Source organism: Bolinopsis microptera, chromosome 5 (assembly GCF_026151205.1).
Source record: "Bolinopsis microptera isolate Bmic1 chromosome 5, MBARI_Bmic_1.0, whole genome shotgun sequence".
NCBI classification, from domain to species: domain Eukaryota; kingdom Metazoa; phylum Ctenophora; class Tentaculata; order Lobata; family Bolinopsidae; genus Bolinopsis; species Bolinopsis microptera.
Genome location: NC_087076.1, coordinates 10,634,220 through 10,649,593, shown reverse-complemented (window position 1 = coordinate 10,649,593; position 15,374 = coordinate 10,634,220). Strand labels below are relative to the sequence as shown.

Here is a 15,374-nt window from a genome sequence, read left to right as displayed (position 1 = left end):
TAAAGATAGAATTTGCAATTCAGGATATCTTTCAATTTAGTTTTTTATCGAACAACTTTGAGTCGCATATGAAATTTGATAACGTTCCGTGAGCCAGAAGTACCGATAATATTAGACTTAAAGGACATGATGTTCTAACTCAAAAAGTCACATTCACATTGTCATTATGTAATCTTATTGGGAGCTGATTGAGACAATGGATAACATGATAACTACTTTACAATCTGATGCATAACCAACCTCGTATTCTATTGTTAGTTAGCAAAATTGTAGACTAAGCGGTGCCCCGTTTTATAGATCTAGAGTACGCTTGTAAACTTAAAGTAGGAGAATTACAATTAATATTATTGATTATACTGAATGGTTCTGAAATTTCGTGAATGTTCCCCCTGATGAGGCCCAATCATCATATTATGCAATGTGAACTGTCACATGTGAAGTGTCAACTGTAACATGTGAAGTGTCAACTGTCACATGTGAAGTGTGAATTGTCACCACGGAAGAATCACCTCTGAACAACATTAAACAGTGCCTTGTGGAATGAGAGCTTGCTTTGACTTCCTTTTGCTTCGTTTTGTATACTGTTTTAGGGGCATATTAAATATTTAAACTACTAATGGTCCCCTTAATATTAATATTAATATTGTGTTAAGTAAGCGTTATAAGTTATAAAAAGACATGCCAACAGATATTAACACCTCGTACGGTTCGATTTATTAAGAAACAGTATTCAGGTAAATGTAATCGTGTACCCATCTTGTGCTTTCTTGAAAAGTTCCGTACAGTTCTTGATTCAATACGATAGAATTTGAGATAACTCATGCATATACAGAATCTGATCCTCGGCATACTATAATATACATTATTCTCCATAGAGTGCAAGGTGTCTCCATGAAGATATATGAAATAATGTATTATTATTTATCATCTTATTGTCACGCCATGTAATACATGTAGTTGTACACACTACAAGTACACCATATACATCAGTACTCAGAGTTGGTACTTAATTTAACCCGTCTACTCATCAGCACAGACAGTGTTAATCAAGGAAGTGAACACATCACAGCTGTTACTGCACTGTTTAAGTGAGAATACAACCCGACCGTTCTTCTTTTAACAATCAGTTTTAACTCAGTTTTACTCAGTTTTTTCAATGTCATGTACATTGTACGTGCCTCCTATAACTCGTAATAAGAACAAGTCCACACTCATTACAAAGGTGGTAATCTGAGATGTCGCTGAAAGAGGGGGTTCTGTTTGGTGTGAACGAGGGTGATCATCTTGGTTTTGAGGCTGCTGTGCTGCTGGATGGGCGGCAGTTTGGTCGTCTCTACGCTCTTATCTTCCTTTAGCACGCCCAGCCCGGGTTTTACTGACCGGCCATGTAAATCTTGTTCTTGTAGCTCCTGTTGGGGGTATTTTTGATGATAACGGATTCAGTGACTTAATTTGATCGATGCCATTTCAGTATATAGTGAACATTACATTGGCTTTTCCACACTACCTCGATTGGTTCATTACTAATACAACTTATTTAATTTGAATGGTTATCAAATGATGTACTCGGGGAAAAAACGGCACATTATCAAATTCAAACGTTTTGAGATTTATGGTACAGTACCGTAATGGGTTTCTTACCTCTAATCTGTGATGATATCTGGCAGTCCGCAACACAAGCTGTGTCATAGTTCTCTCACGGCCTCTTCTCTGCTCTTCCTTCAGCGTGTCCAACACCTGGGTAACAGTATTTAGACCAATTACTAGGCGGGGTCATTAGTCATTCCAGTCATTCTAGGCATTATAATTAAAACCAATTACTGGCGGCGTCTGGTGTCTTGGAACCAGATAATTGTACTGCATTATATTGGTGACCTCTGGATACCAAACGCACTAGGTTAAAAGATAATTGTTTAAGTTCAAATAAAGTCCGGCCTGGAAGTCCGGGATTTAAGACTCTGCAAACAATAATTTGCACTTTAAGTTTACGATCGTATGATGATGTAATTGGTATGAAGACGTCCACACGAACCTCATATAGATCAATAAACCTTGATTAGCTGGTACACAACGGCATCAAATAACAGAACTGTGATTAAAAGCTGACCTGCAGTTTCTGATCGAGAACATTCTCCAATCTTCTGTTCAGTTGTTTGGTGTTTAGGTCCAGGATTTGAGATTCTTTGGACAGCCGCATGATCGTCTCCCCAAATGTTTACCTCACATGCGCAATTTGATCTTTCGAGATCTAACGCCAAACAGTCGAAAATAACTATCGTAAGACAGAAAAGCAGCCGATTCTAGACTGAGGATGTTAGACTTAAGAAACGGACAATAAGCTGGTAAAGTCAGAACACTTTAACGTCAAATTACACGGTTACAACGAACAATCGGTTTCTAGCTCGAATCTAAGTATCTTGTGCACGTTCTAGAGTTATTTCCGGACTCAGTTCGTGGTACGTGGTAATAACTTAATAACTTTCTTACCTGGAGACATTTCAGGTGGACCAGTGATTGTAGCTTCGTTAAAGTCACGTGACACGTCAATTTAATTAACTGCAGCTTGTTCGATTGTACTCAGCAAAACGCTCGAAAAATATCCGGCTACTTTCAAACGACGGAGAGGTCATCCAGGATATATATTGAGAGTGATTATTGCTGGTTGCCATGGTGACTTGTGTGGTTAAACCTATTATACATGGATGGTTGTTAAATTGATCCAGGTTTAATGGGATCTAAATCTATTTTATTCCGGTCACGTGGTACTAAGTCTATAAAGACCAGCTTGTGCTACTAATGAGTAATGATATGCATTATGTTGTCTCATATTTATATATTACGATGGACTATTATTTGAAACTTTATGGTTTAAGTTTACTTAGGGAAATGCCTGAAATATTCTCCCGTAACTTTTATCCGTCCATTATTCGACCATGGAAAACATAACCACTTTTGTGACAGTTTGGTAGTTATCAAGAAAGCGCCTATCAGATCATCCAAATCCAATCGTTTAATTTTTTAAAGATCTGAGAATCGCCTTCAAGTAATTTACCGTGCCAAACTTCTGCTAGAATTCCAAAGAAAAAATGTATTTTCAGATCTATCAAAGTAAATTTGAAAATTGTTTACAAATCTATATAAACAATACATATTTCTTACAAACGAAGCTCGCATCAGTCTACCAACCCACTAACTCTAACCCACCAGATAGCCGCATGTCAGCTCCCAAGAAATCTCGGATGGAACACCCTCCAGAGGTCCAGAAGTTTGTCGAGTTCCTCAAGATACGAACTGTTCACCCTGACCCAGCGTACAAAGAATCTCGACTCTGGCTGCTGGACTATGTGGCTGATATTGGGCTTGAGGTAACCGTTTATTTGAGATGCTTACTGTTATATTTTACTGTTATATGTTATGATCTGAATACTCACCCTTTTGAAATCAGAGGTTTGATAGTATTTGTCATCAACTTAAATCCCCGCCTTACGAAAGTGGAACAATAAACTTTAGCTATTGGTAAGAAATAAACAAGTCATTAGGGTAACAACATGTGTTAATATACTCAATTACATTAAATATGTACAAAATCATTCTAACCAATACTAAACTTGTCAACATTTTAACATTCAAATTTCAACCTAACAAAAATTCAAATAAAGTAATAAGCGCGCTGTTTCGTCATGACAGAATCATCAGAAGTGACAGGTTTGCAGGACAGCTTTCTCTTCAAACCCAGAGAACATCCCTTCAGCCAGAACACACCACCCCTAACATTTCCAGCTCTGGTTCTCTCTGCTTGACCCCCGGTTGTGGATCTTCTCCCTTTAGAGGGTTTGGTAAACTCTTTTCTGCTGAGAGTATCTTTAGTGTTCTCGAGGTTATCCGCACTGCTCTGTATTCGGATCAGGAAGGGTCGGAGAGATGGGGTCTTGTGAAGAGGAGCAATCTTCCTCTTCTTCTTGGTATCCAGGGAGACGTTGTGTAGTTTCATTGAAGTGGGTTTGGCAGGGAGGTTAGGCATGGAGACGTGGTGAGATTTCCTGGGGGTTGACATGGAGGTGGGGTTGAAAGGGTTGATGTTGGTGGGTTCCCTGATGTAGAACGAGAACACACTCTTCATGTCATCTTGAGGTGAGATGGGGTCAGAGGAGAGGGTGCCTGACAGGATGGGTGGGAAATATTGGAACATTCTGGGTTGTTAAACTATGAAGTAGGTTAAAGTCAGAAGTACTGGTTGTGAAGTTATAGAAGTAAGAAGTGAGTAAGTGAAAGTTGGTGCTGGTACAACTATCTAGAGGTTCTTGTATCTAATTATGTTCGAATCAAGGAGGTGGTAAATATTAGCTAGCAATAATTAGACAATGTTGATATTGTTTTTGCTCACATTTATACCACCCTTCTTGATAAGATCACGTGATACAACAAGGAGTTATCAGATGTCAGACCGGACCTGATGATCAGCTGGCCTGAATCTCTGCAATTTGGAAGCTAGTGATTGGCTGGTGTGTCAGGTGAAACCAGCTTGTCTGATCAGATCAGTTGATCTGATATTCCTCAGCTGTTTGTTTATTTCAATGTCATTCCTTACTCATTCCATGAATAACTGAATCAAGAAAGCAAATGCACTTAAATTCATGGCCTTCACAAATAATTACAAGTAGCAATTCCATACGTACCTAAAATTGCTTTGTGTGCCACAAATTTGGCGAATTTCGGGTGATTATTTGAAACATTTGCGGCAAACATTTTGTTAACCGAATTTTGATATCAGAGGAAAACGGTGGTAAATAAATACTGTGTGTAAGTTAAACCTAGCGGGAGTAAGGTTGCATTCGTCCCATGATATTCAATTTACAACATCGGAAACATTATCAAGATGAGCTAACTGGCACTCATAAGGGGATTGTTCTTCTCAAAAGGTGACAACTGTTGGTATTTCAGGAATGTCAGTGTTTTTATATTATTATTATTGTGTGAGACTCCTGCCCCTCAATTCCTCTAGTCTCCTTTCATCTTCAATTATTCAACAAGAGCAAGTATCTAACTAATAATCCCAGAATGTGTGTTTTCTGTCTGTCTGTCTGTCTGTCTGTCTGTTTGTAATTTCCGAGCGGCTTAATCAAGAAAACGGTAAGAGTTGCGGGACTGATTTTTTCGGTAAAGTGCCGACAAAACTCTGACGAAGTTAAATGATAAAGGTTTTTTGGGGTGAGCGTCGTCGACGTTCTGCTAAGGATCCCATAGGATTTATGCACCCTCCCGGTCCACCCAGCCGAATGCTCGAGAAATCGTGTGTGAGGGTTAAATGGGGAGCTGTGCAATATAGTACAGCGAAAAAGCAAAAACTCAATGGATGGTTACCGTAATGGGTGCCACATGCCTAGCATGAAATATTTACCTACTTACTTACACTTGTGTAGGTCTGTAGAAGCATTAGAATCGGGCGTTGCCTGCCACAGGCTATCCCGAATTTAGAAGCTTGCTTTCATCAAATCGGTCGTTGGTAAGTGGTTTAATTGATGGTTTTGTACCACAAATGTTACATAAAATGGCTTGGGCAGAACGGTAAGAGTTACGGGGCTCGCATATGTAGCTGCATAATTAGTGTAATTGAGTTACCCGGGTAAGATTCGCTGTCTATATTATAATCTTATTAGGGGAGGGGGCACTGTTTGGACTGCAGAGAGAGAGTTCATACTTTCATACGACAATGTTATGCGTGTCCACAAAAATGATAGGCGGGTGTGGTGTTTAGGGTTAATTTCTATTGATTATTGTTTAAGATACTATTACTATTGTTTAAGATACCATTGGATACGTGAAGGCACTCCGACTAGAATTGCTCACCTAATGCGGGTTTTGACTCAACGGGTAAATGCTCCTACCCTATTTAACTGCGGCAGTAAAATCCCGGCCGAAGGCCGGGTTACACTAGTAAACAATAATAGCGTTTGCTAATAATTCTGCAGTTTGTTAATGTTCAGTTTTCACCCACGGTCCACTCATGGTCCACAGAGTATCGATTGAACTTCAAAAATAAGGGATTTATTTGATAAATTCGATAAACTATTTTGGAGGAATAATATTGTTAACTTTGAAATCAATGCTAAACAATAACCAGCCTCGTGGTATACTGCTTATCATTGACTCAAACTCAAGACTACAATAATTTACAAAATCTAAATATATTATAAACAGTATCTTACTCGGTCTGACACATCTTGGACTTTCTCCAGAGAACACATAGTCAGTGTCACTAACACAGGTAGCTGTCCGTGCCCCAACATTAAGGTGTTTAAGTTTGCTACATTTGAAGGTGATTACGTCTCCTTCCTGGACCGGAATCACAGCATCGTCCGTAAGACCGTCTTCCAATTGTAACCTCGCGCATTCTGAAGTCGGATATTTCAACAATTGTAGCTGTCCGATTAATTAAGGTCTGAAGGCAGATAATTTTAACCTTAGCTTGGATTTAAGAAGATTGGTGAAACTGAAAGCAGAGTCGCACTGTTAGAAGCTGAACTCACTGAGAGGAAGACCAGTTGGCACTTACCAATAATGCAAAGCTCTACAGTTACATCATTATCAAGGAGACCGCGGGGGAGGGGGTTTGTTATCGTTGGTTTTCTGGTGCCGTCTATCGTTATATCAGCCTGGAAAATGTTATTACGTAGAGACTCTAAGATCCTTTATTACAGGCTCTAAAATCCTTTATTACAGGAGGTGACCGGGATTCCCGGTACCGGGAATCCCGGTACCGGGATTGGCAATTTTGAGCTATCCCGGTCCCGGTCCCGGTCCCGGTCAACTGTCAAGTCACATTTTTCATCCCGGTCCCGGGGGCCCGGCACTTGTTACTTTTTTACATCAATATTAACGAAATGTGAGGTATGGCATTGCATCTTAGGAAAAAGCCTGGCTGAGTAATTTTGATCAGGTAAATGAAATTTAGGGGGGATAATTAGACTTTTTAGGGATGTTTATTGCGATTAATAAAATAAAACGAGCCTTGAGCTGCCAAAGCTTACCATATAACCATTAGATGCTAATATGATGTTTTAATAGGCCTGGTCCTTCATTTTATGGTGCTTGCTTGTCTTCAAGCCAGAATTGATAAAATTCCATTTAGGGGGCGGCAGGTGTCATTTTGGGGAGGGTAGTAATATTGAGTAATGTATAACTTTCCATTATCATCCAGCATCATATGTAAAATTCTAAAATATGTAAATATCACTATCCTAGACCAAAACCGAGTTAATTAATAATTACTTCAAGAGTTATTAAATTGTGCGCTTTTTTTTCAAAGTAAAAAATTCGTACAAAGTGAAAAAAATTGCCCTTGGGGCTCATTTTAGATTCAATTTCAGGATGTGGCAGGGTCTGAATGATATTTTTTTATGTTTAGGAGTTACAATGATTAGGTGAGATTACTTTTTAAGAAGATGGGATCCAATCATTCAAGAGTGGCGTTTTAGGGGTGGGGTGGACATTTTAGGGGAGGTTTATGTTAGAAAGACCTTTAGTTGACCAATAAATATACCGCGTATTTGTCGTATGTACAAAATCCTGTAAAACAAATTCTTTATTAAGAATAGAATAACTTTACCACAAATTAAACCAAATCCAAAATTAAATACCTAATAACTAACATTATAAATGCTTACGATTGGACGGTAGTGTGCTGCCAATGTATACACTTCCTCCCCAGTCCAATCGGTTATCCTTTTTGCTTTGTCATTGGCGAGAAAAGGTAACACGGTTAGAAGTTATTCTGTCACGAAAGAGAGAGAAAAGTGTGACAGTAATACATTCCCCGGTTTTCCTTTTTCCTGCAATGCTAGCCCAATTTCTCTCAAGATTGCATGTAAAATTACACAAAAATACGCTCGAAGGACCCCGTCTGGGCTACAGCTGTCGTCAGATTATCACCGCAGTGACCTATCTGGCGAATCCATTAAATAATTAAAAATACAGTCAACAACCCCGTTTGAGTTATAGCTGTCTTCAGATTATCACCGCAGTGACCTATTGGGGACGGATCCAGTAAAATAATTACAATACAGTCAACAACCGTTAGAGTTATAGCTGTCTTCAGATTTTCACCCGCAGTGAATATCTGGACGAATCCATTTATATAATTTTAAAATACAGTCAAAACCCCGTTTGGGTTATAGCTGTCTTCAGATTATCACACGCAGTGACCTATCTGGAACGAAATCCATCAAATAATTAAATACGTCAACAACCCTGTTGGAGCTACAGCTTTCTTTGTCTTCAGTTATCACCGCAGTGACTATCTGGACGATCTATCAAACAAAAAACTTGACCCACAAATACGCTCAACAAGCCGATATATTTTACGACACCCAAAGAGAAAGGATGGAGAGCACGTTGCATTTAAACTGTACAAGTGAATGAAGATTTTCAGTATTTTTTGAGGGTGTCTCAAAAGCGGTGGATTTGTGTGCTCCCCCCGGCATTTGGGGTCAGGTTTTTTAATTTTGGAGTTTTTGAATTTTCAATCGTGTAAACTTCCTCGTAAAGGTATTAACCATTTTTTTGGGGGGGGGGGGGGGGGGGGGGGGGTGACCGTCCGTCATGTGCTTGTTCATAGAACCCAAAAAGGACGGGAATGGCGGACATAGACGGCTAGGGGGACATGGGCGGACAAGGCGGAATAGAGGAAATTTTAAAAAACGGCATTGGGGACTTTGGGCGGCATTAGTGGACACCAAAATGAACTAAATGTTGCTAAAAAAACTTTAAATTTTCTAAATTTTTTTGTTATATTTCGCTAAGTGGTACTTCCCCTACTGTTTGGTGTCTTTCAACAAGGTACTGGAGACTCATCCCGGGGAATATAGGCCAAGATCAATTCGATATTTTGAAATTAAAATTCCACCAATTTCATTAATAGTGATACTTTTGGAAATCGATAAAAAACCCGGTATAGTAAGTGTTAAGAAGGTGTTTGGGCTCGCTGGAAGAGAACAAATTTAAACCCAATGGTTCCTTGGTCGGGCTTTTATGGGCAATCGTGTGGTTTGGGCCCGGGGAGAAATCGAGTGAGGATGATATCACGTGATCATTTGAAAATCCAATAGAACGCTTTTTTGTTACGTGACTTAAAACCCACGGTGCTTAATAGGTGTTCACAAGCGTACTGTCTAATACGTGCTAATCACCGTCTGGCGTTTTGAGGGAGTCACTGATGTCCAGAAATGAGCCAAATACGGCTCCCCTGAAACTCCCTTTCTATTCCGTCACAAATTTCAATTCAAAGGACAAGATGTCGCCCAATCAGATTTTTTTCTATGGAGAAAAGGGAAAAAGCCATGAGATATTCTCCATTTATCCCTTTGGGCCCCCCCCAAAATATTGTGATTGGGGGGACATCTGTCGACAGCGCACCTGTCCGACGCGACATCTTTGTACGACATCTGCCCGACACCCAAATTGGGATTTGGGACAGATTTCCTCTGGGGAAGGAATCGGTTTTTGCGCTCCGTCCGTTACTTTGAAAAATTGGGTCACATTGTAGTCAGAAGCTTAGGGGGTAATCTTGTGACATAGTTGTCAATATCAATTGAAAGTTTTAAACAATTACAACATAAATCATTACATTTTTTGAGGACCCCTAGTGGGAAAAAACCTAAATCAAAGTAAAAACCATTACAGGTTGTATGTCGATGTAAATGGTTGTTGCATGATAGTTTATTAAAGACATCCTAAAGACTATCAGACATCGTTTTTAAGAGCTGTTAACTCCCATCTATCACCTATCACCCATCTATCACCTAAAGAATATCAGACACCACTCATTCCCATCTTCTGAATTGCTGCAAAGGTACTGTAATCAACAACTAAATAACTATAAACAGTAGCATCGGCTTTAGGACTCTATCCGGAATTCTTTGCATTATTGTGTTTATTTTGAACTATGTCCGGTATCCCAATCAGAAATTACAGCCTTCGTGACAGACCTAACAGTGCAAAAGCAAAATGTTCTACCTGTGTATCACTAAGTCTTGAAAACGACAATTTGAGGAGACAAATTGCTCGTCTAACCAAACTTACCCAAGGCTCAGGCCATGACAAAATTTGCGGTTCCATTCTCTGCGGGGGACAATGTTCTTATCTCTGAACATGAATCAGAAACTCAAAACTGTGAAGTAGCAGTGTGACTGAACTTAATAGCAACCCATCTCTTGTGAATTCTTCTGATGTTAACAAAGCAATCTTCAACCAGTGTTAACGTTGTGGGTAAGTCCATGCAATCCATATCATGATTTGAGTCGAGGTGTACTCAGGTTTGTTGATACTCTCAAGGTTGGATATGAAACACAATACACACAAACGTTCAACATTAGGGCTGTAGCATACTATGGGGATGTTCCCATATGCCTACAATGGAGGCTTTCCATAACACAAGGCCGTTAAATGACAATCCCTTATTAAAGTCTATTTTAGAACGTTTACGCTCACAGTTCCCAAGTCTGAAATTTAACAGCGCCATGATCACCAAGTACGAAAATGGCAAGCAAGGAATACCATTCCATTCAGATGATGAGAGTCCATATCACCAGGCTCCATGATTTCCACCATATCGTTAGGAGCAACAGAGAGTCCTCAGTTTTAGGTCTAAAAGGCAAAGTCCACGTTGCCAATTCTTACTCTCTCCCATGGCGACATAATGATTATGACCAGAAAATCTCATGGACAGCTTTGAACACAGCCTTAATTCAGGACCATACTGATGACATGAGAATTAGCATTACTCTGCGCCAGATTGATGGCAGTGCAAACCTTGTCTGCTCCACCCGATACCTCAAGTAAGCCTTTCGTTTACTGTAAGAGAAACTGAACCCTCAATCAAAGGGAAATCATCACCCAACAAAATCACTCATAAGAGCACCGTACCCCTGCTTCAGTCAAAAGCAAATCCCTTGCTGTGTATGTAGCTCAAGCATGTTCTCCAAGTTAGATGCTACAAAACTATCCTCTGCTCATCAAGAAGCACATGTATTTCACTATCCTGGTGGCATTGCAAACGGTATCAATGAACGCTTCCACTCAGATGAAAGAAAGAGGTCAATTGATGCAAATAATGTGAAGACCATCGTACTCATGTGTGGAACTAATGATGTGGACTTAATCCTAGAGAGTCCTCGACACATGAGGAATAGATTATTGTCACCCGATGAGTTCACAGGAAAAGCAAAGGCCCTTGATAACACCAATCGCTCTATTGATAATCTGATCCAGTCACTTCACTTGTGGGCTCCAGCTGCAAAAATTAAGATCATAAACATTTTACCAAGAGAAAGTTTTGCTAGAAATAAAGTGATAAATGACATCAATATCTTTTTATCTAAGATTCCTTCCAAATACTCGTTTGTTAGCTTTATACCCACAGAGATGAATCGATTTTTGTTTAGTGATAGATCTGGATTTAGGAAATCATCTTGTTTTAGTAGATTTGGGGAAGACAATGTGCATCTAAACAGCGATGGTATCTTTAAAACTAGCAAAGCACATCAAGTACCATGCCCCACCATTGAAATCGACATGACATTTCCACCTGAATATTTATTTTGATTTCAAGTTTAAAACTTTTCTATTGAAAATATTTACAGGCGGATAATTTTCACCTGATTTTAGTTTAATCAGACACAACGACTAACACGTTTTTGTGAAATGACAAATATTCACAACTCAGCTGACAAATTTCATAACCTTTGCATTGGTCACTGTAACATTCAAGGTGGTCTCCTAAATTTAGCTAAAAGTAATGAACTTACTCAACTCATTCGAGATCATAAGCTAGACATACTTTCTCTAAATGAGATGAATCTTAATGATACTATTGACACAGACACCATAAAATATTCCTTCCTCCTTCAACATTATGCGATGCGACAGGCCAAACAGTTCTAGGGGTGGTTGTGGCTTAATGATAAACAAAAAACTAGCTTACACAGAATTAGTTATGGATAGTAAGCTTGATAACATTGAAGCATTATGGGTGAAGCTTAAGAATAGCAAGATCAATGTTTGCTGCTTCTATCGCTCTGGAAATTATTGCAGTGTTGATAACTTTATTGAGTACATTCATTTTTGCATGAAAAAATTGAACGGAAAAAAGGTTATCTGGATTGGGGATATAAACATTGACCAGAATAATATCTCATCCACCCAGTACAAAAAATTAGATATGACCTTGAGATGTTACAATCTAGTTCAAACCATTCAAGGGATAACTAGAGTTGCTAAACGTGGAGACAATTTTACCCAGACTACTATTGATGTAATATTCACTAACTGTTATGCAGATTTTGTTCAATCTTCTGTTCTTGATGAACGTATTGGGGATCATCAAGCTATTATGTGTGAGATAGATTGTCAAGTACCTATAGCTCCTAAATTTGAAAAGGTTGAAATTAGAAATCATTGTAAACGTAATGTTAAACAATTCTTAGACTATCTAGATACCTGTTCTGATTACAGTCCACTATTGGAAAGTACAGATGTTGAAGCTATCACTGCTGGCCTTTGTCATCATATTGAACAGGCATATGCAACCTGCTTCCCTTGCAAGACCATAGAAAGGCATGAAAAAGTTCATACATAAACCTTCTACTGAACTTTTAAATGCCATTAATCATACACATTTTCTCTAAAGAAATTCCGTAAAAAGAAGGATAAGAGGGACAATGGAAATTGCAATAAATGTGGTATATGTAGCAAATGTATAAAGTGTAATGAGGCCTGGGATTGCTACAAGATTCAGAGAAATATTAGAAATAAATTAGCTAAAACCTGCAAAAAGGCTAATGTAATCGATGATCTACAAGTTAAAAGTTGCCAAGAATGATCTTAAAGGGGTATGGAAAACTATCAAACTGGCATCAAATATGACCCCTGGTACAACTAATTGTCAAACTATCAATGAGAATGATCCTGAGCTATTTAACTTTCATTTTGCAAATGTTGGATCAAGATTACAAAATCAGGCCCCCAATATTGAAAGAGTTAGTTTTACTGATTTTTTACCTCCTAGAACTTCTAACATCTCATTTGATAGATTCCAAGAAATAAATGAAACTGATATCCTAATGTATGTCGAAACACTCAAGAATGACAAGGCCTCATATGACGATGTGCCTCTATTTTTTACTTAAGCAAGCTGTACCACACATAGTTGAGCCACTGACCCATATTGTCAATTTGAGCCTTAATACAGGTGTTGTACCAACCCTTTGTAAAAAAGCTAGAGTAACTCCCATCCATAAGGCAGGAATGAAAGATGATCCTAATAATTACAGGCCAATATCCATCCTTCCACTTGTAGGAAAACTTATAGAATACTTTGTCGGCAAGCAACTCACCGATTACATGGAAGAGAACAAACTTTTCATCCGGCATCAATATGGCTTTCGGAAAAATCACTCCACAACTTATTTGATGTACGATCTGATGGACGAAATATATATGAGTAAATCTAAGTCTTATAAACCAGGAATCATCTTTCTTGATCTTAAGAAGGCCTTTGACACAGTGAATCATGAAATATTGCTTCAAAAATTGGCATATTATGGAATTGGTGGCATTGCTTTAACCTGGTTTAAGAACTTCTTATCTTGTAGATATCAATGCACAAGGATCAATGGCAAAAATAAGCTCATTTTTTAGAAGTTCTGAGTGGTGTACCACAAGGAAGCATCATTGGGCCTATATTATTTAGTATCTTCATAAATGACATCATTTATGCCTGTAACCTATCTAAGCCCTTTCTATTTGCAGATTGATGGTGCACTATTCTTTGATCAAACCTGCAGAAGCACATTTATAAACATGAAAATAGAACTTATGACAATCTTTAAATGGCTCAGTGTAAATAATTATCACTCAATGAAACGAAGACTGAATTCCCTTGTTTGATTCTGTTGATCAACATGATGAATTAACCATTGAATGTAATGAGGTAACTTTCACAATCAAGGAGTGCAAAGAGACAATATATCTTGGCCTCATTCTAGATAGTAAATTAAACTTCAAAAGCCATGTAGATTATATTATTAAGAAGGTCATGAAGAGAATTGGTGCCATGTATAGAAGTAAAGCACTGCTACCCATTAAATATAGGAAAATGTTTGCCAATGCACTCATGTTGCCACAATTCGATTATTTAGACACGATCTATTGTAGAGCTGGCAAGACAAAACTTGCTGAACTTGACACTCTGTACAAAAAGGTAGCCAAAATAGCTCTCAACGTTCCACAAACAGAGAGCAGCCTTAATGTTTATAGAGACATGAAATGGTTACCACTCCATCTTAGACGACAACTCCATCTGTCAAATTATATGTTTAGAATCATCCATGACAATTGTCCTACAAACTTTATGAACAAATTTAGTTACATATCAGGAGGTAGTAGGAGCGGCGAAAGCTGCAACCTATATGTTAATAGATCAACATCACATAAAAACTTTCAATACTTGGGGGCAAAATGTTGGAATAATGTTCCAACAGATCTACGAAATCTGCCCGATGTTAAAAGCTTAAGTGATTCGTATAAGAAACAGCTACTCTCATCTATAACAACAGACCCTAATTATACCGTCGACAATTCATATGACAAATTTTACACTGCAATCATAGTCGACGATAACTAAGTATCTTCTAATTCTTTTAAATCTGAGGCATATATAATTGATGTATCGAAAGGATTTTCCCTTTTTTTACCTTTTTTTGATTGATTTTGCACATGACTGACATGTTTTAACTGGAGGAAGGGTTCGCACAGTGGTAGTTTTATAAACCACTTTTAATTTATTGACCTATTATACCTAGTGGTAGTTTTATAGACCACATTTAATTTATTTACTTATTATACTTAGTATTTATTTTTGGTGACTGTATCACCCAGTTTTAACATTTGATAATTGTACAGTTTATTAACGACACATTGACTGAATGTTATTTTATATTCTCTAATTTATATTCTAGATATTTTATTTATTTTTCAACAGACGACAACTTCCTGTTTTTTCTTCTATATTAGTTACTCATATCTCTTTTACAGACTCTTTTACAAGGACATTGACAGATGATACTCACATTAGGCATTCATTATTGCATCTAAATTATTTCACTTGCATTAGGTTTAGAAATTTATTCTCTGGTTAACAGATTTCAAATGTTTAATTAATTTGTAGTATGACAGTAAGGTATATATATATAAGAAGTTATTTAATTTTGCTTGGGCTATTATATTGACTATTGAGGTTTAATGATGATATGGAATTTGAATTCTATATAAATTTACACTATGTGGTTGGGGCATTTTGCATAGTAAATATGGTTACTACT

At 38.0% G+C, this 15,374-nt stretch overlaps 1 protein-coding gene across 2 annotated transcripts in view; it reads left to right on the top strand.

Annotated features, from left to right (window-relative positions):
* The window catches only part of LOC134814902 (ubiquitin-conjugating enzyme E2 Q2-like), a 102,145-nt gene that overhangs the window by 50,749 nt on the left and 36,022 nt on the right, over nt 1–15,374 (top strand). The gene's annotated exons all lie outside the window — the stretch shown is intronic.